This window comes from Phoxinus phoxinus (genome assembly GCF_949152265.1).
Source record: "Phoxinus phoxinus genome assembly, chromosome: 9".
In the NCBI taxonomy this organism is placed as follows: Eukaryota; Metazoa; Chordata; class Actinopteri; order Cypriniformes; family Leuciscidae; genus Phoxinus; species Phoxinus phoxinus.
This window is the reverse complement of record NC_136884.1, coordinates 5,583,403-5,608,625: the sequence shown is the minus strand read 5'-3', so window position 1 is coordinate 5,608,625 and position 25,223 is coordinate 5,583,403. Positions and strand designations below refer to the sequence as shown.

Genomic DNA, 25,223 nt, shown 5'->3' with positions numbered 1-25,223 from the left:
TATTCAAATTTTGTGCATAAACCAGGTCTGATGCCAATGACACCAAACGACATTAAAAAAGCATTTATTTAAAATTTTCTGTAGCAATATAACCGTCCACTGTCACTTTGGATCAATTTAATGCATTAACGCTGAATAAGAGTATTAATTTCTTTACTGACCCCAAACTTTTGAATGAAAGTGTGTATATACTGTATATACACTATGGACAAAAGTAATGTGGCACACATCTTCAATATTGAATTCAAGTGTTTCAGGTGTTATAAAATCAATCACGTCGCCATGCAATCTGCATTAACAAACATTTGTGGAAAAAAAGGCTCGTTCTGAAGAGCTCAGCAAATTCGAGCGTGGTATAGATGCCACATTACAATAAGTCGGTTTGTGAAATTTCATCCCTGCTAGATGTTCCACGGTCAACTGTAATCGATATCAATAGAAAGCAGGAGCAGCAGCAACTCAGCCACGAAGTGGAAGACCACATAAAGTCACAGAACGGGGTCACCGAGTGCTGAGGCGTATGGTGCGTAAAAGTCAAGCGTAAAAAAAAACTCTTCTGATTCCACAGCCGAAGAGTTTCAAACTTACTCTGCCATTAATATCAGCACAAAAACTGTGCGGCGGGAGCTTCGTGGAATGGGTTTGGTGGAGCAGCTGCATGAAGCATTGGTGTATTGGCACCTCACAAAACACTCAAAAATGTTGTGGAAAGCCTTCCTATAAGAGTGGAAGCTGTTATAGCAGCCAAGGGCGGACTAACTCCATATTAGTATTTACAATGTGATGTCATTAAACATTAAAGTCCCACAAATACTTTTGTCCATATAGTGTATATTGAATTAAACTAATAAATACAGACACTGCAATAGCTACAGGGGACATGGCCTGTTCTCAGACAGATGACTGAAGGGATATTCAGGTCAATTAAACACTGTATTTGACACTTCCTGTAGTTCTTAAATCCACAGAGTCTAAGGGCCATATTTACCAGTGCAAACCCTCTTTTGGCTTTAAAGAACAACTGTCAGGATTTACTAAAGAAACACGGCGAAAAATTAGCGCTGTAAAGGCGTGGACAGTTATTTTTGCGGCTGATCTCATTGAATATGCATTTGAAGAAGTTTTCCTTTCAGATGCATGCCTTAAACCAGACACTAACTAGATTGTGTTGCTCATTATGGAAATGATCCGGTTGCGTCTGTGTTCTTTAATTTGCTCTTCGTCAGTAGATCACACACAGAACTTTCCTCTTCCATCTGCGCTTTTTTATTTATTTATTGTACTCACGGCTCACACTAATTTGCCCTGTTTAGTAAATCTGGCCCTAAACCAGAAGTCCTGCATTGAGATGTCACTCACGTCCTTCTGTTGTCCTTTGACCTCTGTGACTCTTGAGAGTTGTGTTTGGCTTTTCTCTATAAATTCTGTTTGATCTGCCCCACGGTATAGTTTTATAAAGGTCAGATTAATATCATCAGCCCTGTCCATATCTCTCTTTAACCCACACAACCATTTCAAGGTGTGTAACCTCAATATCCCCTTTCCTAGTGGGACTAGAAAACCTGTGGCCCTCAATTTCAGCTGCCGTGACAATGGGAGCTATGAAATCCCATATAGCTCAGGAGGAAGGGCCACTTCGTCACTGTGTAAAGAGATTGGCGGTTGTCAAAAGTTGGCGGCTGTCACTAAAGACAGCTTGAACTCGGAAACGGAAGTTACAATAGTCTTTTCTTCCCTATTGTGACGCGTATCCAAATGAAACCGCTTCTCGAACAAGAAAAACGGCAGGATGGGACTTGAGTTTTTCCATGTGGAATTAATTGGATGGTTGTGGTTTGCTATTGCTGTGATGTCATGTGAGTGACAGGTTGACCCGCCCTCAAGCCAGTAAACACGTCATCAGAAAAGAGAAGAGATGTTGCTGCCAGAGGGAAGGGAAGTTATTTTTATTAAAGATTATGAGGGCATATGAATTGTAAAAAATACAGATTGCACGGATAAATCATATATAATAAATGCTGCAATAAACAAGAATGCAAAAACAAGACTTGTCAATTTTGATGTCATGTGACAATTTAATTACATAAGACTTGTTGCGTGATGCAAAAGAAAGCGCAAAATCGATAATATAATGAAGTTCACAGTGCATTGAAAGTGGCCTTTTTTTATTGACCAGCAGAGGGCGCCAGGACATTTTCAGCAAGAAGAAACACCATGCACTGAACCGGAAACAAGTAAATAAACTATTCATTTAAACAATTGCATTAAGTGAATGTGGAAAAATGAAGGTCCCCTATAGATGAGTCTGGTGGTTATTCGTCATAAAGAGGAAATTTAGAGCATCAACTGAGTGCTTGTATGCTGACAACACAAGTGATAAGTGTTGATAAAGTAAAAGGGATAGAATGCAATAAAATATTACTATTACAAAAAGACAATTAGAGCAAAGAAAGGAAGAATAGCATAAAAAGGATCAATTTTGATTGTAAATGTACATTTTTCACTTTAGTGCTCCACACAAAGTCATTCACCCAGAAAAATGGTGTCTTGTGTCTTTCAGATTATTCTATAGAAAATCTTATAAAGGTGAGAAAATAAACCTTACGTCTGGATTTAAGATTTTTGCATAACCTTTCACTGAAAGAGCAGCTCAGCAGGAAATGAAAGAGGAAAAGAGGGATAAAGTTGGGGGCCAGGTTCAAGATTAGCCTAGTGCTAAAATAACACACTCAAATCTCTCCTCAACAGTCAATTTACAACAGAAAACTGGAGCAGTGATGAGAAGTGGTCTCATTTAAAACGTGCCTTTTTGAAGTTACATTTTTGACTGGAAAAAAATCAGAAATCAAAAGTACGTTTGAAACATCACTTATGTCAGTGGCACAGAAAAATGTTTAATTCTACATAGAGCTGTTACACGACAATATCACTCATGTTATTTCAGTTACCTCCCTATCAGACACTATTCATTTGGGAATAAATGAAAAAAGTATTCCTGGTTCAATATAAGATCAATTGACAGCATTTGTAGAATAATATTGATCACCGCAAAAGTAATTTTGAAAAAATCACCTTAAGATCGACGTGTAGGATGTATGGACATGCCAGAGATGGAGAATTTTACTTGGCAGAAAGCCATTCTCCGTTGCCTGGAAAATGTGTGTCTATTGACATTGTCTTTTGCCATTTGCCCTGCTGACCCAGAACCGGAACCCTGCCAACATCTCCATATGCCCACCCCGGACCCAGGGCCAGTGCCAGCCCGCTAAGGACCCAAAGACAGAGCTCACCGCAGACCAAGACCCAAAGTCTCCTTCATCACCACTGGTTCTGACTCTGCACAGCTCCCAGTCTCCTTCATCACCACTGGTTCTGCACAGCCCCACGTCTTTAGATGATTTATGACAGCTGTTCGGTCCACTCACTTGCATTTCAGCATCTGGAAAGTCTTCTCGAGCAAGATTTGTGTCTTTGAGGTCTGGAGTGTTTCAGACTGTCTGTGACCTGCATGCTGGGGTCAAAAAGCACAAGGGTTAAAGCTCATTCACATGCTGGCCTCCCAGTCACCACAGAGTCATTTGTTCTTCAACATCATAGTAATGGATGAATCTATCACTCACACCAACAACTATAGTGGCCTTCAGATCAACACATAATTCATATTTAGCACCATCTCAGCATTCCTTCACAACATAAATCACAACCTTAATTGAAGATAAAAAGCCTTTCTCTCTAAATCTAGGAGACCAAAAGAAAAACAGAAAAAAAAACAGAAAAAAAACTATGGAAATTGATGAATGTGATGGAACTGATAAAGGTAAAGCAAAGTGTAAGTTGAATTTATGTATGCTTCTATGCAACAAAATATCAAAAATTGAAACACAAAATGAATTACATGAAAGATATCACACATTTGACCAAAACGCATCTTGTGAGGCAGAATAATTAAGATGTCCAACCATGAGCCTAACATGCTGCCGACTGAGGCATCTCATGTTTGGAACCAAGCGTTAAATGTCTTTGGTAGATAATTTAGAGCGGGTGATAAGCTATGTTTAAAAAAATGCATACAAAATATTTGCCTTATCATTTGCTTTCTGGTAGTGCATGAACTTCTACAGCACACAAACAAAACAGTGGATGGGCTTTGATTCTCAAGAAAATTAATTATGCGCTGTCAGGCAAGCACCGGGTATCAGTATCTCTCTCTGCTTTTCTCTCTGTTTCGCACACACACACAAATGACATGTCATCTTAACGTTGACAGAAGAGTTTATGGGCTGCTGTTACTTGGATGCTTTTGAAAGCTCTCATTTAGGGTGTCACACTGTGTGCTGGACCTATCTGAGAATGGACATATTTTTCATCAAAAGATATACAGCAATTGCTATTTAAACACGCACATACCGAGGAAGCGTGCTATTTGACTATCTGTGAGGAATGTCAGATTCATTAAAAGATGAAGAGCTTCATGTTCAACCGGCTGATCGATTTCCTGTTTGTGTCAATATTATTATAGAGCTCAGAGACTTCTGGTCGCCTTAATCTATATCTAGTTCACTGCTAAATTGCATTCAAGTTTTAGCGTACAGTAAAGGACATGACCTTGGCTTCAGGGTTAGAGATAAGGAGCTGTTTGCATAAAAGGGATCAAGTGACACACACACACACACACGCACACACACACACACACACACACGCGCACGCACGCATGCACGCACACACACATAAATGACTGTGGAAACAACAGGTAAAGAATCAGTCATGTCAAACCACTTGACAGAATAGATAGAGTGCTGTCTGCAACTGTCTGTGAAATGAGAAGCCTGAGGATCGAGACGACAGGGGAAAGATGAGTTGAGACAGGAAGGGAACGTAAGGGAATGAAAGCTTGATGAGATAAGAAGCAGTGAAGTGACGAGACGAGACGAAGAGACAAGAAATAAAGTAAAGAAGAGAGAGTTGAGAAAAGACAAAACACCATACACGAGACAATAAGGCAAGAATAAAAGTAAAGAGTAAATGAGATAACAAGAAGAGAAGAGATGAGATGAGATGTAAAGCAAAGAGAAGAGACAAAAATACATTCGATGAGGTGAAATATAAAATAAATAATGAAAAGAAGAGATGAAACTGAAAGCAAAGTAGTATAGAAGTTTGTTTGAACAAAACAAAACAAAACAAACACATTAAGTGCTAAGACAAAAAAATATATATAGGAAAAATTGAGAAGATAATGAAAGAGAAGAGGAAAAAATAGCCAAAAGACAAGACGAGAACCAAAAAATAAATCATGAGAAACCGATGTGTTTAAGAGAAGTATTTAAAAGAAGTCCTATAAATCAAATAATAAAAATGAATAAAAAATCAAATAAAACTAAATGGCACACATTTTCTCATTGATGTCGTATCTCTCTGCCGTTCTCCAAACATGCCCTCCATTCCCCCACATTCACAAGTGCTCTTCATTATCACGATATGGAATGTAAATAAACACAATGTGCTTATTATTGATTGACACATGAGCCCAGGGGGACTCAAGGAGAATAAAGTGGGAATTTACTACTGGCTGCAAAAGAATTTATATACTGTCTGGAAATGATTACTGGCACGTTTAGCATTTCTGCTTCTGAAACCTGACAGATCTGTCCTTAATAAAACTCTTAACATGAAGCATTTTGAGTCAGACATGAATATGTTCAGGTATAATGGAGCGAGCTGCTATTTGCAATGTTTTTACACATATTTCAAACAGCGGGATGAGTTTTTTTTCCCTTCATATTAATAAGAATAGGGTGTTTTCTCAAAGGTACAAAGCATCCTGGTAAACTACTACAGAAATATTTTATTAGTGCATTCATAATGATCAAAGTGCTCCAGACCCCAGACATCTGTCATTGTCACTTTAATTGCGATAACAGCAGAGATATCGCATTTGCGGTGAGACGCAGCATCAGTAACAACATGATTCTTCCTGACATAAAGACTTCATTAATCAAAAACCATCCCATCTAGGTAGTAGTCTAATATTTTAGGAATGCGAAAACAATAAAACTTCCTTCTCATCTTCTCGTGTCATCTTTCTCCCTACATCCATACTCCTAAAAAGGCACGACGTGAGTGAGGTCTGTTTTGAGTCACAGACCACCCTGTGATGATCTGAGAGCTTTTCCGTGAGCTGCAGTCATAACTTAAAGCAGAAACTATAAAAACAACTTTACCTTTAGGGTTTCTGTGAAGGGTGAGGAACATCTGATAACATCACGGACCACACTCCTCATTATGTCCATCGGTTAGAACCAGACTTTGTGCCTTGATGCAACAGGAGAATCATTAATAAAAGAAAATGCATCTAACTAATCGATTTACCTTCAAAATTGCACAATATAGTAATGGAATGCTCCATGCATGACATGACATGACATAACATAACATGCCATAATAAAATATAACATAACATAACATGACATAACAAAATAAACATGACATGACATAACATAACATGCCATAATAAAATATAACATGACATAACAACATAACATAAAATATAACATGACATTACATGACATAACATAACATGACATAATAAAATATAACATGACATAACATGACATAACAAAATATAACATGACATAACATGACATAACAAAATATAACATGACATAACATAACATAACATGACATAATAAAATATAACATGACATGACATAACATTAGATAACATGACATAATATGACATAACATGACATAACAACATAGCATAACAAAATATAACATGACATGACATAACATAACAAAACATAACATGACATAACATGACATAATAAAATATAACATGACATAACATAACATGACATAACAAAATATAACATGACATGACATAACAACATAACATAACAAAATATAACATAACATGACATGACATGACATGACATAACATGACATAATAAAATATAACATGACATAACATGACATAACAACATAACAACAAAATATAACATAACATGACATGACATAACAAAATATAACATGACATGACATGACAAAATATGACATAACATGACACCATGACACAACATGACAACATGAGACAACATGACATAACATGACATAACATGACATAACATGACATGACGTAACGCAACGCAACACAATGTAACCTAATGTAACATAGCGTAACATATAACATAACCTGTACATAGCCTAACATATAACACAACATAACATAACATAACATAACATAACATAACATAACATAACATAACATAACAAATCATAACACAACACAACACAACACAACACAACACAACACAACATAACATAACATAACATAACATAACATAACATAACATAACATAACATAAAACAAAAGACAGAAAAGCTTTTGCAGCACATTTTGCAACAGTTGTGTTTAGTGGAACTGAGATCAATATGTGTGAGCAGCTCCGTGTTGTGCTGTGGAGAAGTGCTTGAGAGTCACAGCACTGCTGTTCCTGTCGTGTGAGATAGGAAGCAATAATGAGTGAGCAGCTCCAGGCTAAAGGACACTGAGAGATTCACCAGCAGAGACAGATCTCACAAGAAAAACAAGCAAGCGGGTCGAACTAAACAAACTAGCCTCTACAATAAACCCACATAAGTGACCCCAATATTTATGTTTCTGCTTGGGGTTGTTTTTATGTGTAGACCATTGGCATTGTTCTTATTATTTTAAACAGACTTTGGGCTATATAATAATAATAATAATATTTATATAGAGTATAAATGTATACATATTTTTATTATAACAAAGTTAAAAATATAAAAACTAATCTGTAAATTATACGCACATATATAATGATAAGCGGACATGACAACACTGACCTTCACACACAAAAATAAATGTCAACTGACCGACTGACACATAAAAAGCTTTTTTTAAAAAGCTTAAAAATATTAAAAACAGTCACAAGCTTTGAAAAATAAGGTCAATATCTCTAACTCATACCCACAATGGTATACCCGCATTTCAAGGTGGTAGAGGGGCTCAGAGAGAGAGAGCAAAGAGAAAACAAGAAAGAAGTGGTAATCCGGGCTAAGAGCTGATATCAGAAGGTCTCTGAACGTAAAGCCTGTGCAATAAAATGGGGATCAGATTAGAGAGCAGAATCAGTGGTCAACCTTTGATGAAAGCTGGCCACACTAAACCCCAGCTTTTCTTATGAACGACCATTAACACAATATTACACAATATCTCTAATATTATTCTCACTGGACGCATTAGAGCATCATGGATGTATACAGGACATAAACTGACAAACAGATCCAGAGGAGAGTTTTTGTAGATGTAAATAATCCTAAACTGTGTCGTGGGATCAATTCTTTTCATATAAACCAGAGGCAGCATATTATAAACAAACTTCAACACATCTCCTGTTTCGCAGTGCTGCTGAATCTCATTGTTTATGGAAATACACACACTAATGAACAGCAATTATTGCCATCTACGGTGGTCTCTACTGTATGTCTGAGTGTGTGTGTGTGTGTGTGTGTGTGTGTGTGTGTGTGTGTGTGTGTGTGTGTGTGTGTGTGTGTGTGTGTGTGTGTGTGTGTAAAGATTTTTACAGTTAAATGATACATTTATTACTATTAACTCAAATTTATCAAATTAACTTTTGATATTTTGGTGGCTCCCTCTATAGTTCTGGTCGGGTCAATTAAAGAATGAATTGTTTTTTTCAAATAAAGTTGAAGTTACCATGTTAAAAATGTATGTATAATTTTTATTTTATTTTTTTACATTTAAATCATATGAGAATATCACTGTGAATATTATTATTAAAACACTATAATAGTATTGTCCTTTATACTTTATTTTGGTCTTATCTTGCACTTTATATCACAATCTCCTATTTTCTATGCTGTAGTAGAAATGGGCTTTCATGATGTCTTCAACATCAACATTCAGGAGGAAAAGGAAAAGGGTCTGTGTTTGTTTCATTATTCAATTGACCTGCTTGTCATCACATGGACTAGAACACCAGACTCGAGTGAAGAGCTCTCACACAGCTTATTTACACGGCACATTCTTACTTACTATCCTTACTATCCAAATACAACATCGTCCCATGCATGTGTCCAAAACCGTCTGAGTGTATTTGGCTCAGGTAGACATTCTGCAGTCCAGATGTCAGTCAAATCTGAAATCACAGAAAGGAGCAGTTAACAGTCCCCAAGAGGAATAAACACACTGAATAATGTCTTAATGAAAATATTAAATAGTTTAGGGGATAGAAAATATCATTAGCTCAGTATAAAAAGTCCCCAATATGATAGAAACACAAATGTGTTTATGAACTGAATACAGAGACAAATAAGATGGATTAACAATTGCTTAATGTACTTTAGGATTTTTTTTTTTTTTGCATGTCATTGATAATAAAAAGATAATGATAATCTTTTAGTCTGATTACATTGATCTATATATTCATGGCTTGTGGCTATGTTTTTTTCTATTATCTATTATTATAATATTTAATATACATGTCTATTTCATATATATATTATATATAATAAATACAATTTATTAAATATATGTTTTACCATTCAAATATTTGGGGTTCGTAAGACTCTTTTTTTAAAAGAAGTCTCTTGATCACCAAGGCTGCGTTGATGTGATCAAAAAGACAGTAAAAAAATGTATATTGTGAAATATTATTACAATTTAAAATAACTTTTACTATAATGTTAAAATGTAATTTATTCCTGTGATCAAAGCTGAATTTCAGCATCATTGTTCGTGTCACATGATCCTTTAGAAGTCATTCTAATATTCTGATTTGCTGTCACATGTCCTTATCACATATGTCTTTGTGCTGCTTCATATTTTATGGAAACTGCGATATTTTTTTTTTTTTCCAGGATTCTTTGAGGAGGAGAAATTTTAAAGATTTGAAAAAAAACATTATTTATTTGAAAATAATTTTTTGTAACATTATGAATGTCTTTACTATAACTTTTGATCAATTTAATGCATCCTTGCTGAATGAAGGTATTAATTTTTTTTATATATTTTTTTCATAGCGACCCCAGACGTATAATAATACTGTTAAAGAGCAATTTGGCTATTCTTGGTCATTGTTTTTGATACAAATATTAAGCCATGTTAAACCTTTTCATGTTAAGTATTGCAGGATGTCCGTATAGCTTTGGTTGAAGTACTCTGTGTTATCACAAATTATGATATAAAGCCCATATTCAAGCCACGTCTATAACATTCATAATGCATGTGGTTTTTCTTCCCAGCAAATATGAGAAAAAATCATGCATTCTTGAAATCATTCCCAATCATAAATCTCATTGACTTTTTTGCTTCATGATTGCTTGATATGCTACACACACACACATTCCACCACTCAAATTACAAACGTACATGCACACACTTAGGTATATGTGCATGTGCATTGATTTATTGCATTAGAGTCACGTTTCATAAAAGTTAAAGCTGCAAGTCTATGCTCCTGTTGTCTTTTAATTAAAAGAATTCTCAGCAAAATATACACCGTCCAATTCCCAAAACAATTATGTAAAGGATCTTATCAGGACTGACACAATTAAACAACAAATAATGAATAACACGCCCTCAATTTCGGTAATAACTCAAAAATCTAATTCCGACACACGTTCCAGAGATTTTTGAGTCTTTCAGAGGCACTTAAACATCAATGGACTGATAAGCTGTGGGCAAATACAGTATGAGCTGCAAATTTCATACTGATTTGAATCGCCATTTTATTCTATTGTGAACACCACCGCATGCTTTGATAGCAGCAGCACAGAGATCGGGACGTTACAGCCTCTGTTGTAACTCCCTACCGAGTAGATGATGAATGTGAGACATTGCGCTCCCCAGGCATCTGACTCTCACTCTTCAAAGCCTAAATCAAACCCAAATGGTATACACACAGCGAAACATTTCTCATTCTCCCATCTGTCCATCTCTCGTTTGCATTTAATCGCTCTGCTTTTGCTTCTGTCCCACATTTATATGTCAACTTCCGTCAGAGCGTTTCCCACATCAACAGCTCGGTGATAGATTAACCCCCGAGCTGGGAATGCCAGAATGTGGGAGAGTACAGCAGGATCACTGACCCCTAGCTTTGCACATGAGGATTGGCCCTGATGGCCAGGCATTCACTGCGACTGTGATTGGACATAGCCCTGGAACAATATTATGGCCATGGACAATTATGCTATTTTAAAGGTTCCTAATTTTGATTCGGAGGTCTCCTACAATAGGTTTAAATGCATCAATAGGTACAAAAAAAAAAAACTTACATTTTCTCATAATATACATTGCAGCATCACCTCAATTGTCTTAGTGTCTGAAACTGTTCAATCAAGGATTCTGTCTCTCTCTAAACCCCTCCTATCCGAGAGCCTACTCTCTTCTGATTGGTCAGACGGCCGAGTCTGTTGTGATTGGTCTACTCTGCTCTGATTGGTCAGATGGCCCAGTCTGTTGTGATTGGTCTACTCTGCTCTGATTGGTCAGACGGCCCAGTCTGTTGTGATTGGTCTACTCTGCTCTGATTGGTCAGACGGCCCAGTCTGTTGTGATTGGTCTACTCTGCTCTGATTGGTCAGATGGCCCAGTCTGTTGTGATTGGTCTACTCTGCTCTGATTGGTCAGACGGCCCAGTCTGTTGTGATTGGTCTACTCTGCTCTGATTGGTCAGATGGCCCAGTCTGTTGTGATTGGTCTACTCTGCTCTGATTGGTCAGACGGCCCAGTCTGTTGTGATTGGTCTACTCTGCTCTGATTGGTCAGACGGCCCAGTCTGTTGTGATTGGTCTACTCTGCTCTGATTGGTCAGACGGCCCAGTCTGTTGTGATTGGTCTACTCTACTCTGATTGGTCAGATGGCCCAGTCTGTTGTGATTGGTCTACTCTGCTCTGATTGGTCAGATGGCCCAGTCTGTTGTGATTGGTCTACTCTGCTCTGATCGGTAACAAAACACCCATTACCATATATGAATTTAAGGCTTCCTCAGTGCCTGATAAACAGGGATGTGAACAGTAAAGATGGCGTTGGTTTTACCGTAAGTCCTCGTCCTTTGGAAGTGCAGCAAAGTGGATTTGCTTTCGTGGCAGAAAACAGCGTCTTCTTGACATGTCGAAAACATGAACCAAACTCTTCCAGTCTCAGCTACAACAGTGTTTGAGGGCGGGTCAAAGCAGACGTTCGCCGGCAATTTTGTTGCAAATCTACGTTCAAGCAGAAAGTAAGGCCCAACTAATAGCAAGTTATAGCCGCAACTGTAGTTTAAAAGAATACAAAGACATTTTTATCGGCCATAACTTAAATTATGATAAAATGTGTAGACCGCATAAGTTCGCTTCGCGCAGCTATCAAATGGAGAATACTCTGAAATACGCATTAAATTGTACGTATGTAGCGTACGTGTAAAAAAACAAAGTATACTTTGGGCTTAAGACTGGAATGACTGACAACTCGTCTCAGGCAGTTCAGAATCTTTCAGGAGACAATACTTCCATTTATCATGCACTTTAATCTTTGAAACTTTGCAGACCTTTAGCATTCACAAACAGCTATATTACACACTACAAAGGTAATATCTGAAAAAGCATAATAAGGGCACTTTAACAAATCAGATTTTACAGTTAAGTTGGGGCTTGATCAACATTCTCACCCCTGTAATTTTAGGGGTTGTTAATGGAAAAAGGTTAGGATCAAAGCCCTCAAATTGGCTTTTAAAATTGGGTACAGCATCCATGTTTTGGTGTAAACACGGTTGTGCTCTAGGGCATGTTAGAGGAGACAGCTTTTATTTACAATTATTATTTCCTTCTTGTCTAGTGCATTAACTTCATTAAGCTGTTTGTGTATCCTTATTATTTATTTAACCAGGACAAAAGAATTAAGAATCTCTTTTACAGGAGGGTCCTGGACAAAAATAACAGGGAGTTCCTAACATACTGGTGCGAATATAACCTTAAGGTTAGAAAAACACTAAAGAATTAAGATGCATTGCTGTCTTCGGACAACAATTAAATGTGTCTGACTATGATTTAAAAGACAGCACTTTAGTGGAAGCAGAATAAAGTAGAATAAAATTTGATTTAGAGGTGATATGCATTTGTTTTTAGTCTTTCAGGCTGTCTGGAGCTGAATATCAATCTTCTAAGACTGAAAAGTCATTTCTTCACTGAAAGCAAAAACAATGCAAGACAGCTCATTCACAACCACTCAGAACACATCTTTTCTTATTCATCTATGGAGTACCAATTACGTAGCTGTACATTTGCATACGACTGAATTCTTCTGAATTCTCCATAACTCATGTCACCTTAATGTATTGAAAAAATGATAAACTCACTGGATAGTGCTATCAATGTTAAAGGGATAGTTCAGCAGACAAATTAAATTTCAACATAATTTACTCACCCTCCTGTCGTCAAACCTTTAGTACTTTCTTTCTATGGAACAGAAAATAAATGATTTTAAAGAATGTTTTTATCCAAATAATGAATGTCAAACGTCCAATTCTTTGTACAAATGCTTTGGTGTATGTAAAATAATTGCGTAAAGAAACCTCAAGCATTCAGGCACAAATATTATATGAATGATAGATAGCATGTTATGCTGTCTCAAAGATGCAACTGTTGGATTGGTTTTATTTAAAGCATATGCATACGTGTCGAGTGCCTGTTTGTGTGATCTTCTCACCGGAAAGGAAGGACATAAAGAGCTCCCCTAATCACATGACTCATCCCAGACTGTCCACATGCAAACGCATAGGTGGTTGAAATTCGAAACATGCTTTAACATGATTCATTCATGGCAGGCATTATCAATGCTGATTAAAAGATTACTGAAGGTCATAGTTGATCAATAGAAGAAGAAAAAAAAGAAGAAAAAAAATCTGAATTTGGCGTCAGTCTGTTCTCCCAAGTCGATACATAGATTTTGCTGTTGCCATGACAACGCCATCGCCAGATTGTCTAAATAAACAAATCACTTCAACTGATGTGTCTCTGTTTGGACCTTTGCTAACCCTAAATTATATGTAATTTCACCACCAAAAATAGTAGGTTGCAGGTTCTCAGGCAAACTGAAGAGCTTTAGCCCAGATTCTCCTTTGTTAGAAGTCAATTCTGATGTTCTTATCATGTTTCAGGCTTTGATGGATTTTAAAAGAATCGACAAAGCGGTTTTGAACAGAAGCCAGTATCAGAGCGAATTAGTGGAATGAAAGAGAACATATAAAGCAAGTTTCAGCTTTTATAAAAGGACGGGTTAAATCAATGGCCAATGGACTGTGATTAATCTCAGTCAAAAGCTGCGGACAAAAGTTTTTTTTTTCAGGAACCCACAATGATTCACAATTGGTGTGAATGCCCACAATTTTGAAGACAAACACAATTTTCTAAGCCAGTTTTTCAGCCTTCATTATCCGGGACAGACGACCCAAACCCTCTGTAGTTTTGCACTCTTATTCAGATATAGGTTTCAGGGCTTTTTTTGATAGCAAAAGTGAAAGGAATTGACTGATTTAAACTGATTATGTCAATTAATGAAATATGAGTACCAAACTATCAAATATACCAACAATTTGGATCCTGCATTTTGTTAATAAAAGTGATACCTTTGAAGAAGTGAAACATTTCAACAGTGTTGTGATGCATTAAGAGAGATGGACTGAGCATCTCAGAAATAATCCAGGCTATCAGGCTTTTAGAGGAATGCAGATCTGCCAAAATATGATCACAGTAATGAAGAAGCACCGTAGCCTCATGTTAAAATGATTTAAACACTTGCATGACCCTTTCCCCCCTAAAAAGTTTAAAGAAATACCCGGTTCTAGAATATGTTCCAGTTCAAAACTTGCAAGTTGCAACCCAAAGAACAAGTCATTTTTTTGCCCTAAAAAAACAAAGACATGAGTCATTTCAAATCTAAAACCTCAATTAAACATGCATATATTAAAACTCGAAGAGTCAAGAAGCATCTACTGAACAACATCTTTTGTTTTTTCATGTAAGAGCAAAAGTCATACAAGGAGAATAAATGACGACTAACTCTCTCTACGAAGAACAAACTGAATTCTTATTTATTACTTGGGGCCTGAAAGTTTAGTGCTATCTATCCAAACCCTCATCTGGAGTTAAGGAAAGTTGGTAACAAGCTCTTCGCTTTTGATACATGATCTTAAGAGAAAGAAAGTCTAAAAGTTTCCGCAGCGCATCCCACGGGGTGCAAGAGTCCAAACTTTGATTTAAAGAGTAGGCTAGTCCTCATTTACTCATCATTCACTCAGCTTCATTTCACTTCAAACCAATGCTGTTCTTTTTGTTCAGTGTTATGTATCTCTTGCTACAAAATTACTTCATGTTAACCAGAAGCAAAATGGACAATAAAATGCACTAAAAAGGACTATGATTATACAGTAGTGGCAAAAAGTGGTGTCCCTTTATTCAAATATTACTAGACTTGTTACAAATTTTGTGTAGTTGTGCTTGTTTTATTTGTGGTGATGCAATGAAACATGCCAAACTGTGTGAAGATATTTTTTGGCCAGGCTGTCATACAAAGAAATAATGAACGCATGCAAAAACAAGAGAGAACCAATGAAATATTAATGACCGGATTCAAAAGGTCAGTATTTGAGATTTCTTTGTCTGGTGTGTCTTATACACAACAACAAGAGTGTGAGATGTCTGCAGGTGTCTAATTACAGTAACCACAGGCTGTGAGTGTGTAGGGAGGGCAAGCCAAAGATCATTGTGACGTCTCCGTCAGCTTCTATATTAAGTCTGTTCACGCCAAGAATGATAACTAAGATAATGATAAAGATGATATCAGCGTCCAAACTAGCGGGCGATATCTTTCTCTTCATTAATGGGACTGTTCACCCAAAAGTGAAAATGTATTCATTATTTACTCAAGTTGTTCCAAACCTGTATGAGTTTCTTTCTTCTGTTGAACACAAAAGAAGATATTTTAAAGAATGTTGGTTGACTTCCATTGTATTTTTTTCCTACTATGTTTTTATCGTTCATCGGCTGGGAAAAATCGCTCTGAAAGTGATTGCAACGATATTGTTTCTGTGCCGTTATTTTTCTATTCTGTTATGTTTGGAACGATTTGATAACTATATCTTTATCGTTATAGTCATCATCCTTGGTGTGAACAGGCCTTTAAACAGGGACATTTTTCCTCCAGTTTTTATCACTATGCCAACACACAGATAGAATACATTCATTATCCAACACTCAGTTGGATTAGCATCAATAGTGGTGGAATAAATTCATCATGAAACCATATTACTTATTTGGCAGGGCAAACCAGCCGCTCCACTGGGATCTACAGGGTTTAAACAAACAGGTCGATGCTGAAAGCCAGAAATACTGATTTTCTCTGTTAGTTCTGCTAACTAACAGACATGCAAACACATTTCTCTGACATGTGAATGTCATGTGCCTATATCTACGTACGGAGGTCATTGAGAGGGTTATGGTGTTTAAAGTTGACTATTAAAGCTTAGCTCGAGAAAGAAGAAAACATACGCTTCATGTCTTTAAACAGCAATATAATGGTTAAATGCACAAATGAGATCGAGGTCTATCATGTACCTCTCGGAGAGAGAACCAGCCTTTTAAGGATTTTATGTTTAAGATTTACAGACATTGTAAATGAAGCAAAACAAACTTGCAATACTGCAAAGGCAATCAATAGTCCTCTGTAGATCTTTAACCATTCTCACGTGTTTCCAATGGCATTGTATACGGCAAAACAAGCTTAAGATCGTGGTGAAAGAAAATGATCATCTAGATGGATCTGTCATAAATACTGCTACGAACACTGTAAAAAAAAAAAAAGATATATTTTTTAGTACAATCAACTTTTAAAGTCATTTCAACTTAAATTACATTAAACTGACTTAAAAAAACGAGTTGAATCTTGTATAACTTTGGTGAAAAAAGTTTATTTTTAAGTTTAAGTTTATTTTTTAAGAGTTAAAGCAATGTGAAAACATATGTTGCCATAACTAATAATTTTTTTAAACCAGAGCATTTGAAGATTTAGTAGACAGTCTTATTTAGAGCAACATAAAAAGTGTTAGCAAGCATGCAGTGTTTTTATCCACTGAAAATGTTTTGTAAAGATGTATTTGTCCGGCAAATAGTCAATGCGCAAGTATACAGCATAGCCTTTTGAACGGACTATTCGTATATCCTTCATATTTCTGTGAGTTCTAATAGCCTATGTATTATATTTATTAAAAACATTTCATATTTATTAGAAGAATTATATAGTTATATTATGTTTTTTTTTTTATTCTAGCATAGTAAAATAGCTTTCCTTGCATTTGAATTTACATTTATCTGTATTACGTATAAAATTAAGTCGTCAGCTTTATATATATAGTGCTGCATATACAATACAGATTGTTTCAAAGCTTTACAGTGATAACAGGAAAATAATGCAACAAAGTTTGTTTCTTCTGTACAACAGATCTAGAAGAAAATAGCGTCAGCTTAAGTAAGTTCAGTGATGGTTAATTTTTGTTTTGAAAAAAGTTAATTTATATATAAATAGCTCTTCTGGAGAAAACAGTGTCATCGTCCAGGCCTGCGTTTCCCAAAAGCATCGTAAGCTTAAGTAGACCTTAAAACAATTGCCACCAATGGTCTCTACGATCAAATTTGCTACAAGATGCTTTTGAGAAACGCAGTCCAGCTCAGTTCAGCTGAAGTCAGTTCAATGTTGATTCAGTTTCGTTGTAAAGATCATTCATTATTAAATTAGTTCATTTAGTCTATAAAGCAGTTCTGCAAATATTATGTCATCGTCCAGCTATTGGTGTGTGAGACAAAAAAAAATCTAAATCAAGCTTAACTCCCCTGAGGACAACGTAATTTGGTTTCTGAAAATGCTCTTAATAGAGTCACTCACAATGAGGAGGACAGTCCATTTAAAACCATGTCACACACAACACACATTTTCAAACCTTTAAAAATACTGTGAGATTGACTGTGTGACTGAGTAAAACTATTGCACCTATTCCATTTCCCAACAAATAAGATTAAGATCGAACAGTTTCAGTTCTTTCTAAATGACTGAATCAATCGATAATCCACCAAGACTCCTGATGTAAAAGTGCGCTTGTGGAGGACACAGCTATTGTAAGATTTGAATTCGAAACGGCAGGTCCATTCTGAAGATCATTAAGCATTATAGATCATTTATTAACCACTATATTCCAGAGTTTCCACACACAAAGAAATGAACACTGCAAACCCAGAACCAACAGACCTTAGCCCTAAACTGTCCTCAAACACCAGAGATAAGTGTGTTTATGAAATATGATCATACAGCATGTTCTATTATGATGCACTTGTGATGAGATGAAGTGCACCACTTCTTTGTTAAAGACACTTTACATGAATTGGGAACAAAGAGCTGCTTTGTGGAGTCAACCTGAAGAGGTCAAACTAAATATTAAAGCCAGTTTACTTTCTTAGTTTTCTTTTTCTTTTTATGTTTCATTTTTGCAACCCCGTTACCAAAATATGAGAATATTAAAACACTGGTAGAAAATTTGCACAAAATTACAAAATCAGTGAACATTAAATAATTAAAAGAAGCATGTATATATATATATATATATATATATATATATATATATATATATATATATTTATTAAAAAAAAACTAAATAAAATCAATCAATCAATCAATCAAAATAAAATAAAGTAAAATAAAATAGGCAAAATTAGTAACTTGGGTGCATGATTATAGAACTGAACTTATTTTTAAATTAATATTTTTTTTTAAATCCCACATAATTTGAATTGTTGGCTAGTCAAGAAAGGAAAAACTAGTTTTATATACAAAACAAACATGTGGTATTTGTTTTACTGCCTTAAACATAGGTCTCTAAAGTGTATCAACACATTACAAAGGAAAAGAAGAAGTCCGAAAAAAGCCTTCTATACATCTCCATCACACAAACCCCCACGAGAGACCATTCTGATTCCTGGAAAAGGTCCAGCCCAAACCCTTCAATTTCAAACAATTTCAGAAGGAAAGAAGGAGAGAGAAAGGATTGGGGGGGAGAGAGAGAAAAGAGGAAATTGGCGAAGAGATTACTTGTGCATTTTACAATGAGCAAAATTGCCCCAATTTCATTCTATTAAAACTGACTGTCACAAATCATTCTGTCATAAAAAGGGTAATAAATAAATTGTGTTGTTCAAATGAAAGTCCTCCGGCATGCTGGGTTTCTCTGATCAGATTCATTCATTTATCTGAACAGGCAGTATAAACAGACTTAATATGAAACGCACACACACTCCACATGCTTCGGCTCAACAAGATGAAGAGAGAGGTTGTGAAATGTGCAGTGAGTGTAAAGGCTTGGGTTTTCTTGTATTGGCTTTCATTAATGAAAGATGGACAATCAAACACAAAATACTAAAGATTATAGCAGGAAGGTGAACATATACATGCCATAAAGTCTTCACTCAAAAATCAAAACAGTCAAGGATGAATAATTAAACAGGTATTAAGTTAAGGCACTCTTATAGTTCAATGAATAGTCCACCATCTAAATACTTTAATATGACTTTAATGACTATATTCTTCTGAAAAACTCTTGACCTGTCACTTTTAAAAGACAGCAGCATTAACACTCCAGAAAAGTTTCTCTTCTACAGAAGAAAGAAAGTCTAGCGGTTTGAAACGACACGAGGATGAGTATGATGACAGAATTTCCATTTCCGGGTGAAATATCCCTTTAAATCCTTTAGGAAAACAGCGGCTTCTGAGACATGCTAACTGAAACTCTCAAAGCTCCTCTGGTGAAGTCTTTTGCTAAATGTCTTTCTGTCACTCAGCCAAGCACTGCTGATAAGAAAACCTCAAAAACAACAAATTGTGAAAAACTGTGTGCGTTCTGGTTATATGAAAATTGGCATGTCTTTATTGTCCTTTTCCTCTTATATCCCTGGTGAATTACACTCAAATGTTCTGAATCACATCAACACATTATTTACAGGTTCAACAATCTTGTCGGTCTCTCGAAATATCTAAAATTGTGGCTTACTATGCAAGTTGGGTAAATCATATTAAGCTATATCCCACAAGACCTGTTTTTTAATAGCATATTAAATGTGGCCATGACCATATTCTTTGTTTCTTGTTTGCATCATAAAGAGCATCAGAATTCTCTCAGCTAACATTACAGCCGCGGAACTGCTTATTTCTCTGCTTATCGCTCAGAGCGAACAGTTCTCCTGTGACTGGCTCATGTACATTTGCTTGCCTACTTCTGGAAAAACAAAACCCCATTGAGCCTCAAAAACATGAAAAACGTTCTCAAGTTAGCGTTTTGTAATGTTTGTGGATAACAGGAGAAACCACTTTGTGCAAAGCTTTGGTAATAAATATGCGTTGATAAAACCGACATAGACTAAAAAAATTCTTCATATAATTGCTTCTAGACTGAGACTTCAATGATGAAAACAACATAATTTTCTCTCTGAAGGCCTAAGGCTTCTATGGTTAGGAAATGGAGGTCAGTGTAAGGTCTCGGACCATCACTTCATCCATCATAAGCTGTTGGTCTCGCAGAGCAGAATGACACAAAACAGACGGACTTGACAGAGAAAAACTATACATACAGCAGCAGCTCACATAACTCACTGGGAGTTAGCAGGTCATGATACAGAAAGTTTGAGAAGGGACCGGACAGGATGATCATGATGAATCAAGTGAAGAATAACCAGCTTCATCAGTTTGTTGTGCATGCACGTGCACATGAAAGTATGGACTTTATTCTTAATAAACCAGTTTCCTATTTTATGATCTGTCAATCATAAATTAGCTTATTTAGAGAGTGGTGCACATTAAAACAGTGAAATTAATCATGTTTAAACAACAAAAGCTTCTCATTTCCATTCAATGAAACCCTATAGTGACCAGAGACTGTCAAACTCAGAAGGGACACCTAGAAGTTTGTTTTGTCACATTCACGTTTTCCAAAGTCATACAATAGCTTTGTTTGTGGAACAGTCCAAAATTCACATTGTTATGTAGCTTACCGTAATCTCATTTGTGTCTGTAAACATTTTTGCTTTACGGATAGGTTACGAAGCAAATGAGATTTTCTAGCAACTTCAATTTCTTTAAGTTTGTGTAGAGTGAAGAATTGGAAAATTGTCATATAAACTAACTTAAGATTTCTTTATCATGCTTTTATCTCATTTCAGGAGTTTGACAGATCCAGTCCCCATTCACTTCCAATGGGGAAAAAATGACGGTGAACATTCTTCAAAATAACTCTTATTGGGTTTCACATAAGAACATGGTAAAAAAAAAAAAAAACAGGGACACATAACTTACACTTTCTTGCCTATATTTTACTTGACTTCTCCTTTTTAATGAGATAGATATGTCACCCTTCAAACCCCCTGAGCTTAAATGAAATTTGAAATCTCTCTTTACATCTGTCTGTTTCAGAGCAATAATGACCCACGGGGAAAATACCAAAGACATCCTTCAAAAGTGCCTCTGTTGCCCCAGAATCACCCAACATGCTCTCGGTTTCACTTTCTCTGCTTCTCACTTTCTTTAAATTAATTATATAGTTCATACAAGGCAGTTTCAATCACACAAACACAGTAACCGGACGCATACTTTACACATACCGTTTAGTTTATACTTTGAATTGCATGTTTGGCTTACATACACACATGCTCACACTCAAACACTTGCATCCCATATACAGGGTATGAGGGAAAAAGCCCATTTTTGATAAATGATTGCTATTCTGTGAACATTAATCCTTGTAGGCTCATGTACCCAAACAAATGCATCACAACTGTCACTGTTAAAATACAAAACTATGGCATTAACCACACATTTAAACCAACCTCAGAAAAAGCGAAATCTCTAGCCTGCAGCTTTATGCATATAAATTGGACATTAAAAACATTACAAAACTGTGAAAGTGGACATAAATTAAAATTCTTGTTTATTTACTCTTTCGCACACATCTCTTTCTCTCTCTGAAATGGTTTCATTACAATAAACAGCAAATGGGCTTTCACAGCTGCTGTTTTGTGGGAAGACACAAGCCGAGCCACGGTAACAAGGTTAAAGGATGTGTGGGCTGGGAGATACAGACAGAGATGAGGGATGTGTGATCTTTAGATCTGTTCTTGCCTGAAGATTGCCCTCATGTTCTCTAATAAGGAGACACATTTCTTTTAATCTGTCGGTGCACACTGTACTGCCTACATTCTCCCTATCCAGCACTTCATCTGCGAATAATTAATCTCTGAACAACTATAAACTTACATCTGAATATCCTAGAGTGAAATGACTACTGCAAGTACAATGCCTTGCCTTAGATAATGACATGCACAGTCCAATCCCACAAGTGACATTACCACCAACACTACAAAAAATAGCCTCAGCCTCTGAAAGCACGCACAGACTACCCACATTCTGCCCACAAAATGGCAAGAACTTGCTGAAATCCTCTTCTCTGATCTGATTGGCTGGCTTTACATATAACTTAAAAACGAATTACCGGCTTTGCCAGTTTTAGGTTAGTGGAGTTAAATTGCATTAAATCTACAAATGTAACATTCATGACATTTACATTTAACCTTTTAGCAGAAGCTTATATCCAAAGCGACAACTCAACAAAAATCAAATCAACAAAAGGCAACAAGATGCAAGTGCTTTGATAAGTCCCAGTTAGTCTAGCACAGTACATGTAGCAAGTTTTTTTTTTTTTTTTTTTTTAAATAGAATAGAATTAGAATAGAATAGTAGGCTGTCCTAGAAGGAGTTATGATTTACAAACCTAGCTGAATGGAGAAGTTGTGATGAAGTGTTGTGTGTTGGGTTGGCTGAGAAAACAGTTCTGTCTTTTCCAGTTTGAGTTGAAGGTGGTTGAAGGTTAATCCAGGCAGAAATGTCTGTCAGGCAGGCTGAGATTGCGAGTAGCTACCGTGGAATCATCTGGCTGGAATGAGAAGTAGAGTTGTGTGCCATTAGCATAGCAGTGATAGGAAAATTCATGTTTCTGAATGACAGATCCAATAGTGATGACATGTGGGTGGAGAAGAGAAGTGGTCCAAGCACTGAGCCCTGAGGCACCCCAGTAACTAGATGTTATGACTTAGACACCTCACCCCCACAATACACCCTGAAGGACCCACCTGAGAGGTAAGACTTCAAGCACTGGAGAGCAGTTCCTGAGATGCCCTTTGTTATGAGGGTTGACATGAGTATCTGGTGGTTACAGTAACTGTGTCAAAAGCAGCAGACAGATCCAGCACGATGAGTACTGATAAATAAATAAAACATTCTTGAGCAAATTTGTACATCCCCCATTGTTTCAATTTATCTGAAATAATCAGTACTTTTGGGAGGACATTAATTCTGATAACATGCATGTATTATATAGTGGCCTGATTACTTGATGACCTGCTCTGTTGTATTCCTCATTTGTAGGTTCCTTTGGATAAAAGCATCACCTATATTAAAGAAATGTAAATGTGCCTCTTTTAAGGGTTCTTAGGACACAGTGGTGATTGCAGTCAATGGATGTGTCATGCAGAATTATTGAAATTCATCTGTCCATAATGAAGGCTCATCAGGGAAAGGGGACTAAAGAGCATCAGCATCCGAGACAGACAAACAGTTACTCCCACGACTCCAATCCCTGTCCTATCTGGAAACACCCTAAATCGTCCTCTGAGCGTCACAATTTGAACTGCCACCAAGTGCTCAAGGCACTTACCCCAAGCCATAAAACTGCAGAAGCCTTTTAGTTAATCTGCCTCTGCACAAGTGTTCAAAGTAAAAAAACACTCTGCATTGCAATTTAGCATATTTCGACTGTCCTATTTTTCCACCAAACCTCCACGGCAATGTTCTGCAGAATAAGAGGACAAGAAGTATTTCAGAATGTTTTCATATCCACTTAGCATTGCTAAAAAAAAATCCAATTAAATGGCTTGACAAATGTTTTATTTCCTATTGACGTTTTTGGACAGTAAGTATCGAATAGGCTTTTTAAAACATAACTTGCTACTTGCTAGTCAGTTGCAGGTTTTATTAGTGGGACGGACATTCTCATTCCAGAGAGCATTTGATAAGACAAAAATGTGTGCAGGATGAGTCATCAATATTTTTGTTTCATTTTACCAAATGAGAGAACTAACACAACCAACACCAACAATGCATCTATGCTGTAAAAAAATTTTTTGAGTGTAAATGAAGCCAAGAAAGATTACTGGAGTACATTTGACAAGAAAATATTATTTCTATTACTAGTCTTTCTTCTTCAAAATTTCACATTTATTTCAATGTGTCACTTGCCGTTTTTCTAAATTGCATGCGACATATATTAGGACTTTCTAAATAAGTAAATCCACCAAGTTATACGAATGTAGATTGAACATCAGAGCCTCGCTTAACTCTTATTTGTGCTTCAAGCAAACATCCTTCATAATCGTAACTGCATAAATAGCTGTGTGAATCATGGGTAATGATGAGGCACCTGCTCCTCATTAACTGCAATCATACTTTAGTTGTTCACTGTCATCATAATAAGACTTATGCTGCATCTGAAATCGAATAATTCCTTACTTTAGAGTATGCGAAAAGTCCCCGAATGACCTACAACTTCCGCGATATTCTGAAGTGCGCAATCAATGTACACTACTATCCGAGGCCACGGGAGAGGGTTTATGAATGGCAGTGAGGTGACGCTGGTAGGTCACTTGTCAATAACAACATGGCGGATGTAGTATGTCTGAATTTCATTCATACTTCCCACCTTCATACTATATAGAACGGACTTGTTTATATTCGCGAAGTAAATTTATGTTCAAATGTAGTACCTACTTCAATGATTTTGAACTCCGCTTTATTTCCCATAAGTGTTTAAGCATAACAAGTGAGATTTAAGTAGGCTAATTGTGTACGAACCTTTGTCCGCATCTCTGGTTCTGAGTGACCACATCTGGCTGATGAAAACCGGTGGTTGCTTCATCATTGTTGAAAACATTGCAGCTGAAATAACATGGATTAGTACAAGTTGCGAAATTTGATGGCATGATTTTTTTTATAAATGTGCAATTAGGTATGTATTGTAAGCATTTTACACCAAAATCAGAGTGTGTTTTACAGTTTGAA

The 25,223-nt window shown here is 36.4% G+C and overlaps 1 long non-coding RNA gene across 1 annotated transcript; it reads right to left on the bottom strand.

The window, feature by feature from the left end:
* Positions 1-1,923: 1,923 nt before the first annotated feature.
* On the bottom strand, positions 1,924-24,842 carry LOC307003576. The gene is made up of 6 exons (XR_013798751.1): positions 24,675-24,842; positions 23,240-23,312; positions 22,882-23,043; positions 9,077-9,179; positions 6,222-6,312; positions 1,924-3,511 (listed from the first exon to the last, which is right to left on the bottom strand). It is a non-coding gene; the product is annotated as an uncharacterized lncRNA (long non-coding RNA).
* Between the last annotated feature and the right edge of the window lie 381 nt (positions 24,843-25,223).